General features: G+C 37.4%; 1 pseudogene; it reads right to left on the bottom strand.

The window, feature by feature from the left end:
• Positions 1–14,238: 14,238 nt before the first annotated feature.
• Positions 14,239–14,425, bottom strand: LOC100683380 (annotated as a pseudogene).
• Between the last annotated feature and the right edge of the window lie 11,281 nt (positions 14,426–25,706).

Raw genomic sequence — 25,706 nt, forward strand, 5'->3', positions numbered from 1 at the left:
CTGAGTTTTCTCGGCCTCCACACTTAATATACATTAAATAAGTTTGCATTCACATGTAATGATGTATCAATAATGTACTTAATCCCTATAGGTAAAGTATTTTCACTATAGATTTCTTCCTCATCCTTTCTGTACTTTAACAAAACAATTAACATTTCATAAACAGAAAAAAAAAAAAGGCAGCCCTTCAGGTTTAAATGCAATAGACTCAATGTAGCTACTCTGAAAATAACATAATTATATCATTAGAACAGATGAATAGGACACATAGAGGGAGTGAGAGGGCAGTGTATCAATGTACAGTGTACAATACAGAGTGTTAATACAATACAAAATGCTAAATAAACTTATTAATAATTATGTTTAGTTATTAGAACTGTAGCTTCTTAATCTCTTCATTGGTTCTTCACAATATTTTATATTATGTTAAAATTTCAAATCTGATTCTGTTATGGTCCTAGACTCTTATTTACAAAAGTCTTTTCAAATAAAATGTCTATAGAAAACTAGAAAACTTGCTTTTGCTCTGACATTTGCTTTTGTTTCTCTGTATAGCCCTGGAGGTTTATAAACACCCACAGCATTGTCCTCTTTGCTCATCTGTAATCTTCTAACTCATCTTTCATTTTTATGTTGCCTCTCTCACTTCCAAGTTTCAAATCTTTTTCTTGCTATCTTTCTAATTCCTCCCTACCTAGGCCATAGAACTAGACTTACCTTGCCCCACGAATGTCAATATCAGCATATGCTTTTTAGCAAGTTGGATATCACAGAGGGATTCTCCAATATGCTGCTCAGCAGGAAAATGCCAGGCAGCCATAATTCTGGGAATCACAGAAGAAGGAGGTTAGAGGTGCCACAGTCCAAAATGCAGGCTTTAATCTAAAGCCTTGTTTGTGGTACACGTCCCTCCTGCACTCATTTGAGCTTTGTGCCACCAAACTGGATGGACTATCTGACATCTGGTTGTGGGGGCTGCAGGATTCTAAGTTTTATAATCGTTCCATTTAGCTGACTTTCCAACATAACAAAATTAGTTCACATAATCTATTTAGCTATTTTTAAAATGTAAATAATACAATTCTACCTTTAATTCTAAGGTAAATTATTTTTTTTTCAACTACCCTTTTTTTTTATTAACTGAAATCTTACAAAGGCCAATCTTAAGTCTTCAATTAACTTCTCAGCAGTGGTTGTGGGTACACTTTCATTTTTGGTTTTGTTTTTGCTAAGAATCTCTCGGTTGTCAATGTTCCTTTTTCCCTCAGAGCCTGTAATACAGCAACCTCTCTTTAACTCCCCCCACTGAGAGTAAGCAGAGTAGGTCAAGGTTCTTCCTAGATAAGTCTTAAGCAAATGGCTTAAGTGTTGGCAAATTTATTTTCAAACCTACATAGCTTCTCATAAGAGAAAGCCAATGCAGATATTTGTCTTTTTATTTTGTTCAGTGAGAGAACAAGAGTTTTAAGCTCCTAATTTCAGAAAGTACATATAGGATGATAGTCAAGCCTGTCATATTTCAATCCCTTACAATAAAAATGTGTCTCTCTATAATTCCTACTGATAGGTAGCTCTAGAATTGTCCTACAATCCAAATTCATATGTAAATTATCCACTCTTATAACCCAACTGGTGATGATTGTACCAATAGTAGATATCCGACGTAAGGATATCATTCAGTAGACTCATCAGATCACTGGAGGGCATAGTGTGAAAATGTCTATTTCAAACTTGGCTTAAATCTCACTTTTCAGAACACTGTATTAAATTATGAAAGAAATATGAAATTCCAAAATAGTGAATGTACAGATTAAGAATATAAATTAGACCATGAGTAAACCAAAATTTAAAGTGATAATCATTTAGAAAATGCTATGCAATGGATAAGGAATGTGGAAGAGAAGCATGGGGGAAAGGATTGCAAAGATAAATGACCAGACTCAGGAATCATTACAATGATCCAAAACACCTGTCTCCGATATTCCTCAAATATACAGTTTTCTACATTCATGTACCTAAGATATAGGCCACACGATGGTTTTACTTTTTGTTTGTTCCTGTGGCTTACTCAATTGCTTTTGGACTAGTATATACAGTTGTGTAAATTATCCTGAATGAGGGTCTGGCCTTTTGAATTCAATAGGAATACTATAACAAAAACTCATGATTTATAGAGCTCAGTAGGGCCAGACACAAACACAGCACACCCTTCACACATGCATATCTGAAATAAATGTATGTAATAGGTACACATGTATTTCTTTTTCTACTATTGCATTTTGAAATCCTGAGCCTGATAAGCAATTTAAAGCAGAAGATGATTTAATTTGATGCCACAGCTCTATGAAATCCTGGTAAGTTTCATATGTAGGATTTTTTTCTCTTTGGTTTGTAAACTCTTTAGGATCTTTAATGCCAAAATCATTAAATATGGTGGGAATGGTTATATATATATAAAATGGTTATATATAATATATATATATTTGATATGTATTTAAATATAACTAATGTATGTATTACATTTAATACATATTTATATTAAATCTCTGCAAAACCTTTTTTTTCTATAAGACATAAGAATATGTATCTCAAATATATAATATTTCCATTCTGGTTAAATTGAACTTATGCCTAAATTACCAAAATTTAGAATTCAAGATGATCCTCTGAAAAAGGCACTTGGGTTCCCCATGAGGCAGACTAATTTGAACAACAGCAGCTTTGGAAAGACAGCTACCGCATTTCTCTTTGACCCCTGAGCCAGGCACTGAATATACCCTGTGGCTATATTAGAGCACTTATGGAGAAACATTATATGGTCTCATTCATTTGGGGAATATAAATAATAGTGAAAGGGAATAGAGGAGAAGGGAGAAGAAATGGGTAGGAAATATCAGAAAGGGAGACAGAACATGGAAGACTCCTAACTCTGGGAAACGAACTAGGGGTGGTGGAAGGGGAGGAGGGCGGGGGTTGGGGTGACTGGGTGTCGGGCACTGAGAGGCGCACTTGACGGGATGAGCACTGGGTGTTATTCTGTATGTTGGCAAATTGAACACCCATAAAAAATAAATTTATTATAAAAAAGAGCACTTATGTAGAATTGAATAAGAAAAAGCAATGCTGCATATTTCAGAATTTAGTTTGTTTTTACTAGACAAATGTATTCTTCTCCCCAAAAACCAGCTGAAATAAATTAATTTCTAAAATTGTAAATTCTATATAAAGAAATCAATTTTTTTTACATGTTAAATTCTTATGAAATGTGTATGTATGCATATTAGCTATGCCTCAAATAATCTGCTATTTTATAAGGCTGGAAAATCACCTGCTTAAATTAGAGAAGTGTAGGAGGAATGGGATATGCATTTTTAAAGCACATTGAGTTACATTGATATCACAATTTGACAGAATAAGCTTAATCACTACAGAAAACTAATTTATGTCTGGAAAACTTCATAGGCCAATGCTTATCATCTATTTCCCTTGTTAAATGATTGTAGGGGATCTAGAAATAGGTATATATTCTCCCACTAGTGCTAAATATGCTTTATTTTTATGACACTTTGAGATATTTTCTTCATGTCAGCTTTTATTTGATTTTTGCCTTTCCTTAGAACATTTTGTGAAAGTGTAAGTTAAACTAAAAAGAAGACCTAAAGATAGAACTTGTAGCATAATTTCAGAAATCTTTGTGGTTTCACATATTTGGTAGTGCAAAACAATGTGTTAAGAATTGACCTTGCTAAAAAAAAGAATTGACCTTACTATCTAAATTACTCCATAGAACAAAATAAAATATAAATTCAAAAAATAAATAAAATCTTATTTCACCAGAAAAATTTTAAGTTGTCTATTATAAGAAATTAATAATTTACCTAATTTAAAATGAATTCAAATGTAATATGTTTAAAAATGTGATACATTTCTAAGCTCCTTACTTCATTGCCTGAAATAAATAAAACATAAATGTTAATAACTAATTCTTTAGTTTCACAATTCTCTACAATTAAAGTGAAATATTTTAAAATTTAAAATTATCTTATTGAAAAAAAAAATTATCTTATTGACTATTTTACATGGACCAAAATATATTGTGTTAGTTTCAATAGCTTGCAATATATTCTTTATTTATATAACATATTCCCTGATTTAAGTGCCTTAGTGAAGCTTGTATATTTCCATCATAGTAATAAAATATGTATAATTGAGGCTACCACTGTCAGGTTTAGCTGACAGGATGTAGGAAATAAATTGGCAATGAATTTCTTCATTTTAGTTGCTACAGATAAATGCTACAAATAAATATTTTAATTATAGGATTAACGCCCTTATTCTACATAATAAAATATGTACATATATATATCCCTGCATACACATACATATTCCTGCTACTTATATGCCACAAAGTTAAAACCATTATACCAGAAAAATTTAGGATCAAAACCTGGCCTTACAAAGGTCATGAAATTAAAAAAAAAAAAAAAAAAAAAAGGTAAAACACACACACAAAGATCATGAAATAAAACAATGAAATAGTTTATGTATTCAAAAAGTAAAAAATAAAACCCTTATTTTCTATGCTTATGAATACCATTATACTTTATATCTGTTTGTATTTATCTTGAAATATTTAATGTCAGAAGAAACACAAGATACTATGGAATAGAATCATTCAAGGGGTGTCTGGGTGGCTCAGTCGGTTAAGCATTCAACTCTTGATCTCAGCTCAGGTCTTGATCTCAGGGTTATGAACTCAAACATTACACTGGACTACACACTGGGCATACAGCCTTCTTTAATTTTTAAGGTTAAAAATATATCAAATTCAAGCTTACATATGCTAAGCAAAATAAGTCAGTCAGAGAAAGACAAATACCATATGATTTTATGTATACGTAGAATTTTAGAAACAAAACAGACAAACATGAGAGGAAGAGAGAGAGGCAAACCATAAAACAGATTTTTAACTGTAGAGAACAAACTGAGGGTTGCTGGAGGGGAAGCCTGGGTTGCTCCTGGGTTAAATAGGTGAAGGGTATTAAAGAGGGCACTTGTGGTGAGCACTCAGTATTGTTTGTGATGAATCACTGAATTCTATTCCTAAAATTAATATTAAACTATATGTTAACTAACTGGAATTTATTTATTTATTTATTTATTTTTTTAATTTATTTTTTATTGGTGTTCAATTTACTAACATACAGAATAACCCCCAGTGCCCGTCACCCATTCACTCCCACCCCCCGCCCTCCTCCCCTTCTACCACCCCTAGTTCGTTTCCCAGAGTTAGCAGTCTTTACGTTCTGTCTCCCTTTCTGATATTTCCCACACATTTCTTCTCCCTTCCCTTATATTCCCTTTCACTATTATTTATATTCCCCAAATGAATGAGAACATATGTTTGTCCTTCTCCGACTGACTTACTTCACTCAGCATCATACCCTCCAGTTCCATCCATGTAGAAGCAAATGGTGGGTATTTGTCATTTCTAATAGCTGAGTAATATTCCATTGTATACATAAACCACATCTTCTTTATCCATTCATCTTTCGTTGGACACCGAGGCTCCTTCCACAGTTTGGCTATCGTGGCCATTGCTGCTATAAACATCGGGGTGCAGGTGTCCCGGCGTTTCATTGCATTTGTATCTTTGGGGTAAATCCCCAACAGTGCAATTGCTGGGTCAGGGCAGGTCTATTTTTAACTCTTTGAGGAACCTCCACACAGTTTTCCAGAGTGGCTGCACCAGTTCACATTCCCACCAACAGTGTATGAGGGTTCCCTTTTCTCCGCATCCTCTCCAAAATTTGTTGTTTCCTGCCTTGTTAATTTTCCCCATTCTCACTGGTGTGAGGTGGTATCTCATTGTGGTTTGGATTTGTATTTCTCTGATGGCAAGTGATGCAGAGCATTTTCTCATGTGCATGTTGGCCATGTCTATGTCTTCCTCTGTGAGATTTCTGTTCAAGTCTTTTGCCCATTTCATGATTGGATTGTTTGTTTCTTTGGTGTTGAGTTTCATAAGTTCTTTATAGATCTTGGAAACTAGCCCTTTATCTGATACGTCATTTGCAAATATCTTCTCCCATTCTGTAGGTTGTCTTTGAGTTTTGTTGACTGTATCCTTTGCTGTGCAAAAGCTTCTTATCTTGATGAAGTCCCAATAGTTCATTTTTGCTTTTGTTTCTTTTGCCTTCGTGGATGTATCTTGCAAGAAGTTACTACGGCCGAGTTCAAAAAGGGTGTTGCCTGTGTTCTTCTCTAGGATTTTGATGGAATCTTGTCTCACATTTAGATCTTTCATCCATTTTGAGTTTATCTTTGTGTATGGTGAAAGAGAGTGGTCTAGTTTCATTCTTCTGCATGTGGATGTCCAATTTTCCCAGCACCATTTATTGAAGAGACTGTCTTTCTTCCAATGGATAGTCTTTCCTCCTTTATCGAATATTAGTTGCCCATAAAGTTCAGGGTCCACTTCTGGATTCTCTATTTTGTTCCACTGATCTATATGTCTGTTTTTGTGCCAGTACCACACTGTCTTGATGACCACAGCTTTGTAGTACAACCTGAAATCTGGCATTGTGATGCCCCCAGATATGGTTTTCTTTTTTAAAATTCCCCTGGCTATTCGGGGTCTTTTCTGATTCCACACAAATCTTAAAATAATTTGTTCTAACTCTCTGAAGAAAGTCCATGGTATTTTGATAGGGATTGCATTAAACGTGTATATTGCCCTGGGTAACATTGACATTTTCACAATATTAATTCTGCCAATCCATGAGCATGGAATATTTTTCCATCTCTTTGTGTCTTCCTCAATTTCTTTCAGAAGTGTTCTATAGTTTTTAGGGTATAGATCCTTTACCTCTTTGGTGAGGTTTATTCCTAGGTATCTTATGCTTTTGGGTGCAATTGTAAATGGGATTGACTCCTTAATTTCTCTTTCTTCAGTCTCATTGTTAGTGTAGAGAAATGCCACTGATTTCTGGGCATTGATTTTGTATCCTGCCACGCTACCGAATTGCTGTATGAGTTCTAGCAATCTTGGGGTGGAGACTTTTGGGTTTTCTATGTACAGTATCATGTCATCGGCGAAGAGGGAGAGTTTGACTTCTTCTTTGCCAATTTGAATGCCTTTAATGTCTTTTTGTTGTCTGATTGCTGAGGCTAGGACTTCCAGTACTATGTTGAACAGCAGTGGTGAGAGTGGACATCCCTATCTTGTTCCTGATCTTAGGGGAAAGGCTCCCAGTCCTTCCCCATTGAGAATGATATTTGCTGTGGGCTTTTCATAGATGGCTTTTAAGATGTCGAGGAATGTTCCCTCTATCCCTACACTCTGAAGAGTTTTGATCAGGAATGGATGCTGTATTTTGTCAAAGGCTTTCTCTGCATCCAATGAGAGGATCATATGGTTCTTGGTTTTTCTCTTGCTGATATGATGAATCACATTGATTGTTTTACGAGTGTTGAACCAGCCTTGTGTCCCAGGGATAAATCCTACTTGGTCATGGTGAATAATTTTTTTAATGTACTGTTGGATCCTCTTGGCCAGTATCTTGTTGAGAATTTTTGCATCCATGTTCATCAGGGATATTGGTCTGTAATTCTCCTTTTTGGTGGGGTCTTTGTCTAGTTTTGGAATTAAGGTGATGCTGGCCTCATAGAACGAATTTGGAAGTACTCCATCTCTTTCTATCTTTCCAAACAGCTTTACGAGAATAGGTATGGTTTCTTCTTTAAACGTTTGATAAAATTCCCCTGGGAAGCCATCTGGCCCTGGACTCTTGTGTCTTGGGAGGTTTTTGATGACTGCTTCAATTTCCTCCCTGGTTATTGGCCTGTTCAGGTTTTCTATTTCTTCCTGTTCCAGTTTTGGTAGTTTGTGGCTTTCCAGGAATGCGTCCATTTCTTCTAGATTGCCTAATTTATTGGCGTATAGCTGTTCATAATATGTTTTTAAAATCGTTTGTATTTCCTTGGTGTTGGTAGTGATCTCTCCTTTCTCATTCATGATTTTATTAATTTGAGTCTTCTCTCTCTTCTTTTTAATAAGGCTGGTTAATGGTTTATCTATCTTATTAATTCTTTCAAAGAACCAACTCCTGGTTTTGTTGATCTATTCCACAGTTCTTCTGGTCTCGATTTCGTTGAGTTCTGCTCGAATCTTTATTAACTCCCTTCTTCTCTTGGGTGTAGGATCTATTTGCTGTTTTTTCTCTAGCTCCTTTATGTGTAAGGTTAGCTTCTGTATTTGAGTTCTTTCCAGTTTTTGAATGGATGCTTGTATTGCGATGTATTTCCCCTTTAGGACTGCTTTTGCAGCATCCCAAAGATTTTGAACGGTTGTATCTTCATTCTCATTAGTTTCCATGAATCTTTTTAATTCTTCCTTAATTTCCTGGTTGACCCTTTTATCTTTTAGCAGGATGGTCCTTAACCTCCACGTGTTTGAGGTCCTTCCAAACTTCTTGTTGTGATTTAGTTCTAATTTCAAGGCATTATGGTCTGAGAATATGCAGGGGACAATCCCAATTTTTGGTATTGGTTCAGACCCGATTTGTGACCCAATATGTGGTCTATTCTGGAGAAAGTTCCATGTGCGCTTGAGAAGAATGTGTATTCAGTTGAGTTTGGATGTAAAGTTCTGTAGATATCTGTGAAATCCATCTGGTCCAGTGTATCATTTAAAGCTCTCGTTTCTTTGGAGATGTTGTGCTTAGAAGACCTATCGAGGGTAGAAAGAGCTAGATTGAAGTCACCAAGTATAAGTGTATTATTATCTAAGTATGTCTTAATTTTGGTTAATAATTGATTGATATATTTGGCAGCTCCCACATTCGGGGCATATATATTGAGGATTGTTAAGTCCTCTTGTTGAATAGATCCTTTAAGTATGATATAGTGTCCCTCTTCATCTCTCACTACAGTCTTTGGGGTAAATTTTAGTTTATCTGATATAAGGATGGCTACCCCTGGTTTCTTTTGAGGACCATTCGAATGGTAAATGGTTCTCCAACCTTTTATTTTCAGGCTGTAGGTGTCCTTCTGTCTAAAATGAGTCTCTTGTAGACAGCAAATAGATGGGTCCTGCTTTTTTATCCAGTCTGAAACCCTGCGCCTTTTGATGGGGTCATTAAGCCCATTCACGTTCAGAGTTACTATTGAAAGATGTGAGTTTAGTGTCATCGTGATATTTATTCAGTCCCTGTTTTTGTGGATTGTTCCACTGAACTTCTTCTTAAAAGGGAATTTTAAGAGTCCCCCTTAAAATTTCTTGCAGAGCTGGTTTGGAGGTCACATATTCTTTCAGTTCCTGCCTGTCTTGGAAGCTCTTTATCTCTCCTTCCATTCTGAATGAGAGCCTTGCTGGATAAAGTATTCTTGGTTGCATGTTCTTCTCATTTAGGACCCTGAATATATCCTGCCAGCCCTTTCTGGCCTGCCAGGTCTCTGTGGAGAGGTCTGCTGTTACCCTAATACTCCTCCCCATAAAAGTCAGGGATTTCTTGTCTCTTGCTGCTTTAAGGATCTTCTCTTTATCTTTGGAATTTGCAAGCTTAACTATTAAATGTCGAGGTGTTGAACGGTTTGTATTGATTTTAGGGGGGGATCTCTCTATTTCCTGGATCTGTTTCCCTTCCCAGATTAGGAAAGTTTTCAGCTAGAATTTGTTCAAATACATATTCTGGACCTCTGTCCCTTTCGGTGCCCTTGGGAACCCGAATTAAACGTAGGTTTTTCTTCCTCAGGCTGTCACTTATTTCCCTTAATCTATCCTCATGATCTTTTGTTTGTCTCTTTTTTCCTCAGTTTCCCTCTTTGCCATCAACTTGTTTTCTATGTCACTCAGTCGTTCTTCCACCTCGTTAACCCTCGTTGTTAGGACTTCTAGTTTGGATTGCATTTCATTCAATTGATTTTTAATTTCTGCCTGATTAGATCTAACTTTTGCAGTCATGAAGTCTCTTGAGTCCTTTATGCTTTTTTCTAGAGCCACCAGTAGCTGTATAATAGTGCTTCTGAATTGGCTTTCTGACATTGAATTGTAATCTAAATTTTGTAACTACGTGGAAGAGAGGACTGTTTCTGATTCTTTCTTTTGAGGTGAGGTTTTCTTTCTAATCATTTTGCTCAGTGCAGAGTGGCCAAAAACAAGTTGTATTGGGAAAAGGAGAAAAAGAGAGGAGAGAAAGAAGGAAAGAAAAGAGAAAAAGAAAAAAGAATAAAGGAAGAAAAAAAAAGAAAAAACAGAAGAAAAAGAGAAAGAAAAAGAAAGAAAGGGAAAAAAAGGGGTGGGGGAAGCTAACAGAAATCAAAAACCAAAAAAAAAAAAAAAAAAAACCATGGGGGAGTATCCTCTGAATCTGTATACATCTGTATACAGTAAGTCCCTTGGCTTCTCCTGGAACTTGTCCGTCCAGCTGGTCTTCTGGGGGAGGGGCCTGCTGTGCTGATTCTCAGGTGTGAGCACTTGGGGGAGCTGCTCTGCCCCTGCCTGGTGCAGGGCTCAGTGGGGGTTTTTCACACCGTGAGGCCCCAGGAGGAACAACCGCAGTGGCGGGGCCAGCTCTGCAGCCCTGGAGTCAGCCCCCGCAGTAGCTCCACAGCTCTCCGTCTGCAGGGCCTGGAGGCTCCGGGGCGGGGCCGCTGATCTGCTCAGCTGGGGCAGGAGCGTCCTCGCTGTCCTGGGCCCTCCCGGCCTCTGCCTGTCCCGGGGAGGCCGGATCCTGGGCTGTGTCCCGGCGCCCTGTGCTCCGGGGCCTGTGCTGTTGGATTCGCGCTCCCCCCCCGCAGCCCCCTCCGCGGAGCCACCCCCGAGCCCCCCGAGCTGCTCCCGCCCCGCAGCCCCTTCCGCGGAGCCCCCCGAGCCCCCCGAGCTGCTCCGGGTCCCCCGTGCGCGCTGCAGCCCTTAGGGAGCTCGGCGCACTCTCCCGGGGCGCAGGTGTCTGTTAGTGTCCCCGGAGCCCGAGGGCATCCCCGCCCTCCCGGGTCCTGCTCCACCTCCCTGCGAGCCCCTTTCCCCCGGGAAGGTCGGTGCAGCTCCTGCTCCTCCGGGACGGGGCTCTCCTGTCCTGGGGACACTCGCCCCGGCCTCAGCCCGGCTCCTCGCGGGCCCCTCCCCCTTGGAGGCCTTTTGTGTCTTTATTTCTTTTTCCCCGTCTTCCTACCTTGATGGAAGCGCGAACTCTTCTCACTGCAGCATTCCAGCTGTTCTCTCTTTAATTCTCAGGCCGAATTCATAGATTTTCAGGATGATTGGAAGGTTTTCTAGGTAATTTGGTGGAGACAGGTGATTTGGGGACCCTACTCTTCCGCCATCTTGCTCCTCCCCCCACTAATTGGAATTTAAATAAAAACTTGAAACTACAGAATAAAACCCTTGAAACTACAAATAAATAAATAGACAATATAAACTCTAATGGCCAAAATATAAAAACAAATTAAATTAAAATACTTGCCTTGTTAAAAACTTTAAAATATAAATAAATAAAAACTTGAAAAAGAAAAAAAATTTTTAAAATAAATTAAATGCTCAATAAAAACGAAAAAAAAATCAAGCCTGTAGTTTTAGAAACAAATAATTAGAAATATAAGGGTGGATTTTATTCTTCCTTTTAAAAAGTAAATAAATCATAAGGCCTTTATTGCACTAGCTCTGCTTTCAAGTATATAAGAAATACATGTAAATATAGTAATTATGCTACTTTCTGTAGGGATAATGATTTAAAGGAAATTTATCATTTATTGCACGCAGAAATAATCTTTTCCACATTACTGCTAATAATAATGTTCTTCCAGAATTTTTTAAAGTTTAGTTGACAGAGGATGCAGTATGTCATAAAGAGCCTATATCGTTTTAATAGTAGCAGAATTTGCCACCTCCATATAATATGCTACTCTGGCATAAGGATTATTTTGAGCTGACAGCAATTGAAAAGAAATGGATACCAGAAAAGCTCTCTTCACTCTCTCATTTGTCTAAAAGTGGGTGGCCCCCCTCCCCTCCCTACCACAAAAGACAGAAGTTAATCTAGAGAAAATTCTAGATTCTTAATATCTCAGGAATGTACCACAAGAATCCACATAACAAATCTTGGTAAAATCATCTCCTATCATTAATTTCCCCAATATAGTTGCCTTCCAATAATTTGTTAGAAGCTCAAAGTCCTTTTTCTTTGTTTTTGCTTCTCAAGAAATGTATTATATTTTAAGACAGTATATAAGTCCAAGTTTTAACCATCCCTCTGAACTACTCATCTCTGAGTGTCCTCATGCCTATACATAATGCCTATGTGTGTAATAACTTTGGGGGAAACATAGGTGTAAACAATCAGAAATTAGAAAAAAGGGAATTTTAAGTGTTACTCAAAATTCTTAATTGAATCACTATTAATGTTTTTCAATTAATACAATAAATAATAATTTTAAATTTTATTTAATTCTGGCTTTTGAAAACAAATTCAGCCCTCCAAGAAGACTGGAAACAGTGGCAATTGTTTTTATCCCATTCAATTTAATTTTTCCCTTAAATCTGAATTTAAAAAAAAAATCTAAATCGGTCAGAAGAGTGAATAAATTTATTTTCTCATAATAGTTTTTCAAAGAGTAAAAACCAGTTTTAGGGGAGCCTGGGTGGCTCAGTCAATTAAGTGTCTGCCTTTGGCTTGTGGTTATGATCCCGGGAATCGAGCCCTACATTGGGCTCCCTCGCTGCTTCTCTTTCTCCCTCTGCTGATCCCCCCTGCTTATGTGCACTCTCTCTTTCTCTCTGTCAAATAAATAAAATTTTTAAAAATACATATATTTAGGGATGCCTGGGTGGCTCAGTGATTAAATGTCTGCCTTCAGCTCAGTTTGTGATCCTGTGGTCTGGGATAGAGTCCTACATCGGGTTCCTGCAGAGAGCCTGCTTCTCCCTCTGCCTGTCTCTACCTCTCTCTGTGTGTCTGTCATGAATAAATAAAATCTTTTTAAAAGTTTTTAAAATAAAAAAATATATATATTTAAATAGATAAATAAATAAATAAATAAATAATAATAAAACCAGTTTTTGTGTCCTTTACATGTCTACTCCTCCAATGCAATTTCAACTATTTAATACCTCTATTTTCTTAATACCCCCACACTATTTTCCAAGACTTTCATGCCCCTATTCACTCCATTCTGAAGATATTCTAAAATTTGACTAAGATCCTCTAATGTACTTATAATTGGAAGTGATTTCCAAATATCATCAAGTCTTCATGGGCTCATTCCTTGTCTTGGTTGGCATATTCTCTACTAATATACTCTGATTATACCATCCACATACTATAGCATGGCAACTTCAACTATCTCTAAGGTGCTAAGGGTCAATTAAAATTCTCATATTTTATACAAACTGCTGTCAAACAAAATATCCTCTATCCCACTTAATTATATCTTTAATTTATATGCAAAGACTTACATTAATTCATGTTAAATCATTAAACTTGCCAAAATGATATTTTATTATTTAAAACATTTGGAAAATGAGCCATCAATTCCATTTATATCATCTTCCATTACCATTATATTATATTTTATCTCTTAAGGTGGAACAAATTTTACATTTCCTTTATGTAACCTAGCTCATTGGAGGGCACCCCAATTCACACACTTTTCTAATTCCATGCAATATTCCATAACCGAAATCTGTCTGCACAATCTACAACCAAAACAAACCCACTTCAAGTCATTTAAATGGGGAAAGGAGTAAATTGAAACATATAAAATGTTCTAGATGGGAAGATTTAATCTAACAAACCATACAAGACTCTTAAAGTTACAAAATACACTGAGGGTGGATAGAGGGGAGGTGGGCAGTGGATGCATTAAATGGGTGATGGGTATTAAAGAGGGCCGTTCTTGGGATAGCACCAGGTGTTCTCTCTAAGTGATGAATCATTAAATTCTCCACCTGAAACTAATATTATACCATATGTTAATATGATATATCATACCTGCTGCTCCCGCCGCTAAAGCCTTCAGTGGGGTTTCCACGGCAATTTATTTATTTATTTTTTCACATGCACAGTTAGTGTTTTATTCTTTGAAGAATGGTTATGAAACATTACACTAAGTCAGGCTGAAAGGTAAAGTTTAAAATAGTTTTGTAAGGATATAACATGATTGTTCACTCCACAAAATTTTGACCTTAGAGCTTATGATACACTTAGTTGGCAGTAGCACCCAGGTTTTTCCAAATAGCCATCATTTTTCTTTTGTCTGCATAGACTTCTCCTTAGCTGCCTTCTGCTTTTGTTGCATTATCTCAGAGTCCCTCTGCTTTCTCTGAGAAGTGGTCAAGCTATCTTCTTTTCTTTCTCCCTTGCTAATTTCCTGGGATTTCTTCTTGTTTTTCTGGTGGGGGTAGTTCTCGCTGGTTTCCTCGGGCCATGCCCACGGCGGCCCTCCGGGGAGAGAGCTCCTCGGGGGAGCAACCTCCTCCTGGAATTTAAATAAAAATTTGAAGGAAAAAGGAATTTGGACTCTTCAAGACAGTGAAGAGTAGGGTCCTCACCTGACCTGGCCCCACCCACTCCCCCGGATAACTTCCAAACCATCCTGAACATCCTGGATCCAACCTGAAATTTAAAGAGAGGACAGCCCGATGCTACAGAGAGAAGGGTTTTCGCTTCTAACAAGGTAGGAAGGTGGAAAAAGAAAAAAAGAAAAAAATGAATCGAGGGGGGAGGGGCCCTGGGAGGAGCCGGGCTAAGGGGGGCAGTGGGAGCCTCGGGACAGGAGAGCCTCACCCTGGAGATACGGGAACTTTAAAAATCCTCTCGGATTCTTCCCGGAGGGAAAGTGCTCAGCAGAGAAATAGGGCAGAAGCGCAGGAGGGGGCAGGACACCTCCAGTCTCCGGGGTCACTGGGAGAGGAGGGCTCCGGGGAGAGCGCACCCACACCGGGGACCTCGGTCAGGGCTGCAGCGCACCTGGCGGGGCCTCGGGAGAAGCCGGTGGGTCAGGCGGGGGCTCGGGGGGGGGGGCGCTGCGCCCCAGGAGCGCGATTCCAGCAGTGCAGGCCCTGGATCCCACAGCGCTGAGGGACACAGCCCCCACCCTGCGGTCCCCCCGGACAGGCGGAGGCGGGGAGGGCACAGGACAGCGAGGACGCTCCTGCCGCCGGGCGCCCCCAGCTGTGCAGGTCAGGCCCCCACCCAGGAGCACCTAGGCCGGTGCGGACTGGGAGCTGCAGGTGGTTACTGGGGGAGCTGACCCCTGGGCTGGAGACCTGGCCGCCGACAGTGGTGTTGTTCCTCCTGTGTCACCCTGTGCCTGGGACGGGGGGTGGGAGGGGCAGGGGACAGAAGCCTCATGGGGTAAAGAGCTCCCACTGAGCCCCAGATGGCGGGGTGGGGGTAGCTGCCCAGGTGCACACACCTGAGAGTGAGCACAGCACACCCCTCCCCCAGAGACCAGCTGGAAGGACAGGGGAAGAGCAAGTTCTGGACCAAGCAGCGCTGGAAAGCTCCAGGGGAAGTCGACGGATTTACACTATATAGAACCAGAGGGTACCCCTTCTTCCCCACCCCTTTTCCAGTACCACTTGTTTTTATATAAGACTAAAAATTTCCAATATTTTTTTCTTTTCCCACCTTAACTACAATAATTTACCAGCTCTTCATTTTTAAGTTTCTTCCTTTTTGGCTTTCATATTTCTACAATTACAATTACAATTGATATCTTTTCCACTTCTGGATTCCCTTCAACATATGCATTTTAATTTGGGGAGATATATGAGATATACTTTTGTTTTGTTTTGTGTTTTTTGTTTTTTCTGCCTCCTTTTGTTCTACAAAGGCAGAAGTTAATATCTTCTAAAACATGATTAGCATGCACCCAGAACCAAGTGGAATACCATGCTGTTTCATTCTGTGAGATCATATTCTCTCTTCCTTCCCATTCTGCCCCCTTCTTTTATCTCGTTTATGTTTTGGTGGTCAATGGTGGGGCCCTCTACAAGTCTTTCTGGTTTATATAAATTTGGGACTAAGCATCTTCTAACATACAGAACTTAATACACTCAGAACCAAGAGGGTCACCCTCTAGGACCCCTCAGACTACATTCTCTCACTACTACCACTTCTTCACCAGCACCATCTCCCAGTCCCTGCCTTCTTTTCCCTTCCTCTCTTTTTTCTTTTTACTTTTTTCTCTTTACTTTTGCTTTTTTTTCTTTTTCTTTTTTTTCTTATTCTTTGGAATTCTTGACCTTTTATTTTTTACTTCTTTGTTTTAAAATTTGTTTTTCACTTTAGTGGTCCTTTTTGTTATTGTTCTGATCTTTGTTTTCATTTTCTAGTCTCTGACTTCGTCAGAATCAACTACGTTGAAATTTACTTAGGTTTTGGTTGACATTCTTGATGGAGCCCGCTCATACAGCCACTCTGCAGTGAGCAAAATGACTAGAAAGAAGAACTCATTACAAGAGAAAGATTCAGAAACAGTACTCTCTGCCACAGAGTTACAGAATTTGGATTACAATTCGAAGTCAGAAAGCCAATTCAGAAGCACAATTATAAAGCTACTGATGGTTCTGGAAAAAAGCATAAAGGATTCTAGAGACCTCATGACTCCACAATTGAGATCTAATCAGGCCAAAATTAAAAATCAATTAAATGACATGCAATCCAAACTGGAGGTCCTAACGATGAGGGTTAATGAGGTGGAAGAAAGAGTGAGTGACATAGAAGACAATTTGATGGCAAGGAAGGAAGCTGAGGAAAAAAGAAAAATAATTAAGAAACGATGAGGAAAGGTTATGGGAAATATATGATAGCCTGACAAAGAAGAATCTATGTATAAATTGGGTTCCAGAAAATGCTGAGAGGGACAGAGGACCAGAAAGCATATTTGAACAAATCATAGCTGAGAACTTCCCTAACTTAGAGAGGGAAACAGGCATTCAGATCCAGGAGATAGAGTGCCCCCCCCCCCAAAAAAAAAATCAATTAAAAAAAACATTTAACAACTTGACATTTAACAGTGAAACTTGCAAATTCCAAAGATAAAGAGAAAATCTTTAAAGCAGCAAGACACAAGAGATTCCTAGCTTATATGGGGAGAAATATCAGGTTAACAGCAGACCTCTCCACAGAGACCTGGCAGGCCAGAAAGGGCTGGCAGGATATATTCAGGGTCCTAAATGAGAAGAACATGCAGCCAAGAATATTCTATCCAGCAAGGCTCTCATTCAGAATAGAGAGATAAAGAGCTTCCAAGATAGGCAGAAACTAAAAGAATATGTGACCACCAAACGAGCTCTGAAAGAAATATTAAGGGGGACTCTGTAAAAGAAAGAGGGAGCCCAAAGAAATAATGCACAAAAACAGGGACTGAACAGGTATTACGATGACACTAGGTTCATATCTTTCAATATGAACATGAATGGGCTTAATGATCCCATCAACAGACACAGGGGTTCAGACTGGATAGAAAAGCAAGACCCATCTATTTGCTGTCTACACGAGACTCATTTTTGTCTTAAGGACACTTACAGCCTGAAAATGAAAGGTTGGAGAACCATTACCATTCGAATGGTCCTCAAAAGAAAGCAGGGGTAGCAATCCTCATATCAGATAAATTAGAGTTTATCCCAAAGACTGTAGTAAAAGATGAAAAGGAACACTATATCATACTTAAAGGATCTATCCAACAAGAGGACCTAACAATCATGCATATTTATATCCCTAATATGAGAGCTGCCAAGTATATCAATCAATTAATAACCAAAGTAAAGACATACTTAGATAATAATAATACACTAGTAGTACAACACTTCAACACAGCACTTTCTGCAAATGAGAGATCATCTAAGTTATTTTTCATTTTCAAAATTTAATTATGATGTATCCTGGAATATATTTCTTTGCTTCTATCTTTAAAAAAATAATTTATTTATCCATTCATGAGAGACACACAGAGAGAGGCAGAGATGTAGGCAGAGGGAGAAGCAGGCTCCCTGATGCGGGACTTGATCCCAGGACCCCAGGATAATGACCTGAACCAAAGGCAGACACTCAACCACTGAGCCACCCAGGTGTCCCTCTTTGCTTGTATCCTATTTGAAATTTGCTAGGCTTCTTAAACTTGTATATTGAATCATTCTGTCAATTTGGAAAGTTATTAGCCATTAATATCTTTGGATACTATTTCAACTCCACTCTATCTTCTCTGGGATTGTGATCATTCAAATGTAACCTCTTTTGTATCTTCCTACAGTTTCCCAAGATTCTGTTCTCATTTTCTTTTTTTTTTTGCTTTAGTTTTTCTTTTTAAATTTATTTTTATTTTTTATTCTTTTTTTAGAGAAGAAGTGAGAGAGAGACAGAATCTTTTTTTTTTTTTACATATTTTATTTATTTATTAATGGAGACACTGAGAGGGAGAGATGGACAGGCAGAGACACAGGCAGACGGAGAAGCAGACTCCATTCAGGAAACCTGATGTGGGACTTGATCCTGGGACTCCAGGATCACGCCATGGGCCGAAGGTAGGTGCTAAACCGCTGAGCCACCCAGGGATCCCCTGAGACAGAATCTTAAGGAGGCCCTACACCCAGCATGGAGCCTGTCACAGGGCTTGATCTCACAACCCTGAGATCACAATCTGAGCCTAAATCAAGCGTCGACACTTAACTTACGAGCCACCAGGTGCCCCTGCGTTTAAATTTTTGTCTATTATCTATCTGCTCTTCAGTTTAGGTGAATTCTTTTGATCTATTCTGATAATTCAAAGATTTTATCTTTTGCCATTTCCATTCTACTCTGGAATCCATTTAGTGAGATTTGCTCTTATTTTTCAGGTTATTGCATCTCTCATTTCTTTGTACCCATTACTTCTTTTTATAACTTCTACTTTTTTCCTAAGACTTTAATGTTTTTCCATAGTAATTCAGATATAGTTATTTTAAAATTTTCATTTTAGTTTCTGCTTAAACCACAATGTATCAGTATTACTCTTTGTGCATATGTGTACTTTAGTTTCAAATAACTAGGGATTTTTAGCTTGTTCTTGTTATTATCTTTATTTTATTGTTCTCAAATATGATAATATATATGATGCCTATTTTAGAAGTATTCTGAAATTTCTTTTTGACATAATTTATGAGTATATTATTTCCATGCTCTTAAGAAAAATGTATACAATCTAAATTATGGATGAGAACTTTTTATCTTAAGGGCAAACTTGTTAATTGTATTGTTATTTTTTATTTTTTTTTTAAAGATTTCTTCATGAGAGACACAGAGAGAGAAGAGGCAGAGACACAGGCAGAGGGAGAAGCAGGCTCCATGCAGGAAGCCCAATGTGGGACTCCATACCAGGACTCCAGAATCACATCCTGGACTGAAGACAAATGCTCAACTGCTAACCCACCCAGGAGTCCCATGTATTGTTTATTTCAACTATCTACTTGTTATTTTTACTCTCTCAATAATCAATAAATAGACATAAATATCCTGCTTTACTGATATATTATTTTCTCTGTATTTACATTAATCTATTTGATTTTTATGGATTTTATATAAAATATTTTATATTTATATGAAATATATTTTGACATTTAAATCTGGTACACACTTTTAAAAGAATTAACTCTTTTGGACAAATTGATACTTTTAACATTATTAATATGCAATAACACTTTTAACCAATAATTCTAATATTTTTATCAAGGTATGCTATACCTCATATTAAATAGCTGTATTATTTCACTATTATTAGTTATTATGTAGTGTGCTTTATTCTTTCATCTTTATTTTCAGTCTTTTTGTGTCCTTATACTTTGTTTTCTATTACATATAGTACATATGTTAAATGTACTATATATTTTTAAATGCAATGTTAGCCAATTAATTTTATTTTATGATATATTTTGTCATCTCCACCCTAACTATTCTCTCAGGTTGCTCTACTTTTCTTAGAATTTTTTTTTAAATGTCTATCATATAGTTTGAAAATTGAGTGCTATTTTCTTTATAGGGAGATAAAAGTTTTCCTTGACTCTCTTAGGTCCTTGGCTGGGTCTGAAAATTAAACTAACAAAAGAAATTAACAAGGATAAAGGAAAAAGACATGTGTATTTTTATTATGGGTTTGATGAAGAGTGGTCAGTCCTGATGGGATATAATACGCTAAGGAGTATGGAATAATTATAGTAAACTGCAGGACACTTAGAAATGCCAGTTTTTTACATTCTTCTTGGTGTCTCTTTGTCTTTGGAGGTAAAGCTGCTCCTTCCATCTAGGTACAAGGAGGGCACCTCTCACAGGAGGATTTTATGACCTGTTTTAGGGGAGAAGAGCAAGGGGAAGAGTTAGGTCAGTCCTTCCTGCTTCTCTGTTTTCTTAAATTATTTTAGCTTAAAATATTCAATATGCAAAGATTTCTGTCTCTTTTATTGAACTGTAAGAATTGTATTCACATACATGATGACTTTTATTTCATGTACCACATCCTGAATTTGGCTCACTTCTACTTTAAATACTTATTCCAGTCTTGCTTCCAAAATTTGTTTTCTGAGAGTTAATTCCTATGAGACTCACTATACCTGAGAATATTTTTATTATTCCCACATAATTGAGTTGCTGGCTACCAAATTGTATGTTATATATGCTTTTTCTTCAGTACCAAAGACAGTACTTGACTGATTGCAATATCCAATATTATGATTGAAAAATCAGATTATCAATGCAATTATTGTTCTTTTATATATGTATATGCATTGTGTGTTTTGTAATTTCGTAGTTTTCTTTTTTTATAATGTATCTATATGTTTGTTTGTTTGTTTCCCTTTCCTTTATTGTGTCTCTTGCCCTCTGCAGGATCTTTCAACATGCAATTGTTCTTTTCTTTTTTCTTTCTTTTTTTGATGAAGGGAAGGAAAAGCATATTTGAAGATAAATGGAGACATACTTTCCCACATATTAAAAAAAATCACTACCATATTGGACAAGAGTTACTGTATTTTCTGGTATATAACATTTTCAAAGAAGCCCAAATGCAATCATAATTGAATGGTATTTCTCTAACTCCAGTAGTTAAGAAGCTCTAATTGTGAACCTGGGTTGAATAATAAAGCCATTTAAACCTTCATTCATTTTGGGAAGATATTTCTGAATTCATGTAGCTATCATTGTTTGAACTTTGGCTCTGCTTAGTGGTAAGATTCCAGCCTTTGACCTACACCTAGTTCCATTTCAGTTGTCCTCATTCTTTAAGATATAATTTTACTCATTAGCATGGTTCTCTTTTATCCTTGTTTCTTGATAGATAGATGATAGTTGATAGATAGATAGATAATATATATATCTATATAGAAATATATATATATATATACATATATATATATATATATAGCCTACCCTTTTTCAGTATTTTAGGAGTAAAAGATGTGTTTCACCACAGACTCAGTCCACTATCTTGCTGTACAAATCTTCTGTATATATGATTAGTTAACTTTGGACAGAAGAAAAATGAGAGAATGAAAAACAATCTTTTGTGGCAAAAGAAAGGAGGAGGTTACAATTGAAGTTGCCATTCTCAGAGATCAAATTTAATGTGACTTATTTTTGCTTAGACATTATAATTGTTCTTGGAGTATTAGAAACAGCATTTCCAAAGCATAGAATCAACAAACTAACACTCAGAAATATGAGGGTGGCAGATGGGGAACAATGCTTCAGGACATTTTATATAATATACAATTTTCCGGGTACATAGGAACTAAGAATTTGAATGGATCTCAAATTAACAGTGATTTTGAAAAACGTACCTGATACTACAATTTTCAGAACAAAGAATCAAAGTTGTTCAGACAAATTTTATACTCGTTTTAAGTTATGGTTTTTGGCAATTTCATTATAAATTCTTTATCAGGGAGTGAAAATGAAGGTAAAACTAAGTATTTGAGATTTCTACTAGAAAGTTATTAATGATAGAAATGACTTGATGTTTAAAATTATATTACTTAAATATTTGGCCAAAGGGGCTTTGAATATCCTCACATAACTCATAATTAGAAGTGACTCTTGGGCAGCCTGGGTGGCTCAGAGGTTTAGAACTACCTTGAGCCCAGGGTGTGATCCTAGAGACCCAAGATCGAGTCCCACATCATGCTCCCTGAATGGAGCCTGCTTCTCCCTCTGCCTGTGTCTCTGCCTCTCTCTCTTTCTCTCTGTGTCTCTCATGAATAAATAAATAAAATCTTAAAAAAAAAAAAAAAAGAATCTCCCAAATGGAGTCCATATCCAAAAAAAAAAAAAAGAAGAAGAAGAAGAAATCACTCTTTAAAATAGCTCATCTATAAAGTCTCTAGAATGCCAAGCCCTTTTTATTTTTATTTTTTTGGTTACATAATATGTTATATATTTTCAACATAGTATCAATTGATGTCATATAAGATTTAAGACAAGTATAGTGTCCATCTGTCATAAAAAAAGAAGAAAATATGAAGTTAAAATTTTTCTTGTCTTCCATTCTAGTACAAGTATTAAAGCCTCTCAGTAAATAATTATAATTGAACCTCTAATAATCATTTTTTCAACAGTTAAATATCTCTAAACAATAGTTTAAAAAATAATAATTAAATAATTAAATAATAAATAGTTTATAAATGCATTATCACAGGGAATTGTGGAGAAAATCTTTTTGTAAAAGAATAATTGTAGACTCAAGCAACAATGGAATAGATAAATGGCCTTGGTAGTAATTTGCCCTAATTGTTTCATATTACAGCAAATAACAATCAATGAAAGAAATTATAATACAAAGCCATTTCTAAAATAAAAAAATACCAGTTTTAATCTCAGGTTTTGACCTCCATTTCAATATTTTTTCAACTATATTTTATTTCATTGCTTTCCTCCATAACATATACAGTATAGAATCCACAATGAAGAATCCAAATGTTTTTAAATTCTTGGGGAAAATATTAACATACTGATGGAGTGCTAAAGACCAAATTTTAATTTTCATTTAAATTGTTAAAATATTCTCAATTCATAAAGCTCATTTTTCATGTATTTTAAAAAATTTCTCATTCTCTGATAGCTATAACTTTATCACGAATCCCACAAATAATTTGACAATTTCCCTCTGATTTCGCCACAATGATAAATGGTTGATATGCTCTTTGCTTTAAGTTTTCCTCTTCTTTATTACTTAGGAATTTAATAAAATTACTTATCTATCTGAATCTACTCAACCAATTGCTATAATAAATACATTAAAAATTCAATAAAAGTAAATTAATATTATGGACTAAAACATACATATTATTTTGGGGTCTTTTGTAGATTGATCATCTTTTATATTTTGTGTAGTTTATTCTCATCATAAATTACAAATTGTCTCATGTATTATGAGTTATACTACTTGGTTTATTTACAAGTCTATAATTGTTTTAGACATTTATTTTCACCAGCAAAATAATCAATTTATTTGATTCTTTATAGGTTCATGGTTGTTTTTTTAAAATATACAGCATGGCTTTAATTCCAAATATATCATTTAGTATGTAATTTAACAAAAATAAATATCTAGCGCTTGTTTACTTTATGAAGTATTGGATAAATCAGTGTTTTTCATTTCATTTTAAATTATTCATTTTAAATTATTCATTTCATTTTCATTTTTTAAATTATTTCATTACTAAACCTCAAACTCTAATTCATTAGAGAAATTAGACTGTTTGCAATGATTTCCACACACATACATCAAATGATTATCAGGCTGATAGAATTGTTAATAAATACAATACTTATTTCATTTAGCTTTCTTTAAAACCTTTAATTAATATAAACCTTCTCACATTAATGTCCTTGATTTAGCTTTCTAAAAGTTCCATTTTTAGATACCCATTGTAACTTTTTTCTTCGAAGTTTTTATTGAAATTCCAATTAGTTAACATACAGTTTAATATCAGTTTCAGGTATAGGATTTAGTGATTTATCACTTACATACAACACTCAGTGCTCATCACAAGTGCCCTCCATAATCCCCATCTCATGTATTTAACTCATCCCCTCCCACCTCTCCTTCAGCAACCCTCAGTTTGTTATCTATAGTTAATCTATTTTATGGTTTGCCTCACTCTCTTTTTTTCGTTGTTGTAGTTTTTTGTGTTTATTTTATTATTCGTACATCAAATTTAAGGCTCAAAACAGATGAACACAGAGGGTGAAAAACACTGTTTTTATTCTAACTGTGGTCATTATCCCTTAAAATTAATTTCCTTGTGATGCTTTATTCTGGTGTTTTCAATTTTTAATTAAAAACCAGAAAATAGAGTATACAGGCAAGATGGTGGAGGAGTAAGGTTTCCAAGTCAACTGTCCCCACCAACTTACCTACATAACTTTCAAATCATCCTGAAAACCTATGAATTTGACTTGAGATTTAAAGAGAAAACAGCTGGAACGCTACAGAGAGAAGGGTTTGCGCTTCTAACAAGGTAGGAAGGTGGAAAAAATATAAATATAAAAAAGAATCTAGTGGGGAAGGAGCCCTGCAAGGAGCCAGGCTAAGGCTGGGTGGCGAGAGCCTCCTGGACAGGAAAGTCCAGGCCCAGAGAAGCAGGAACTTTAAAAATCCGCACTGGATTCTTTCCTAATGGAAAGGCACTCAGCAGGGAAACCAGACAGAAACGCAGGAGGGGCAGTGGAGCCCCCAGGTTCCCGGAAGAAGCTCAGGTGGCTGCTCAGGTGGAGGGGGCTGCGGCAGCCCTGGGAGCCGGATTCCCTGGAGCCGGGGGCGCTGAGGGGACATAGCCCAGGATCCCGCACTCCCCCCGGGACACGCATAGGCTGGGAGGGCACAGGGCAGCGAGGACGACACTCCTGCCACCGGGTGCCCTAGAACCCGGCAGATCAGCGTTCCCCGCCCTCGGGAGCATTCAGGCCAGTGCGGACTGGGAGACTGCGGTAGTTACTGTGAGAGCTGACTCCAGAGCTGGAAGTCTGGCCGCCGCCAGTGTGGTTGTTCCTCCTGGTGTCACCCAGTGCCTGGAATGGAGTGGGGCCGCCCGGGAACAGAGGCCTCATAGGATAAACAGCCCCCATTGAACCACGCACCTGGCAGGGGGCAGGACTGTTCACACAGGTGCACTCACTAGAGAGCACAACAGGCTCCTCCCCCAGAAGACCAACTGGATGGACAGGAGAAGAGCAAGTTCTTTTAAATCTTTTTTTTTTTTTTTAATTTTATTTATTTATGATAGTCAGAGAGAGAGAGAGAGAGAGAGAGAGAGAGGCAGAGACACAGGCAGAGAGAGAAGCAGGCTCCATGCACCAGGAGCCCGATTTGGGATTCGATTCCGGGTCTCCAGGATCGCGCCCTGGGCCAAAGGCAGGCGCCAAACCGCTGCGCCACCCAGGGATCCCAAGAGCAAGTTCTTTAAATTGAAATTTTTTTTAATTTTTTTATTTATTTATGATAGTCACAGAGAGAGAGAGAGAGGCAGAGACACAGGCAGAGGGAGAAGCAGGCTCCATGCACCAGGAGCCCGATGTGGGATTCGATCCCGGATCCCCGGGATCACGCCCTGGGCCAAAGGCAGGCGCCAAACCGCTGTGCCACCCAGGGATCCCCCAAGAGCAAGTTCTTGAACAAGCAGTGCTGGAAAGCTCCAGGGGAAGTCGAGGGATTTACAGTATATAGAAATAGAGGATGCC

Source organism: Canis lupus, chromosome 31 (assembly GCF_011100685.1).
Source record: "Canis lupus familiaris isolate Mischka breed German Shepherd chromosome 31, alternate assembly UU_Cfam_GSD_1.0, whole genome shotgun sequence".
In the NCBI taxonomy this organism is placed as follows: Eukaryota; Metazoa; Chordata; class Mammalia; order Carnivora; family Canidae; genus Canis; species Canis lupus.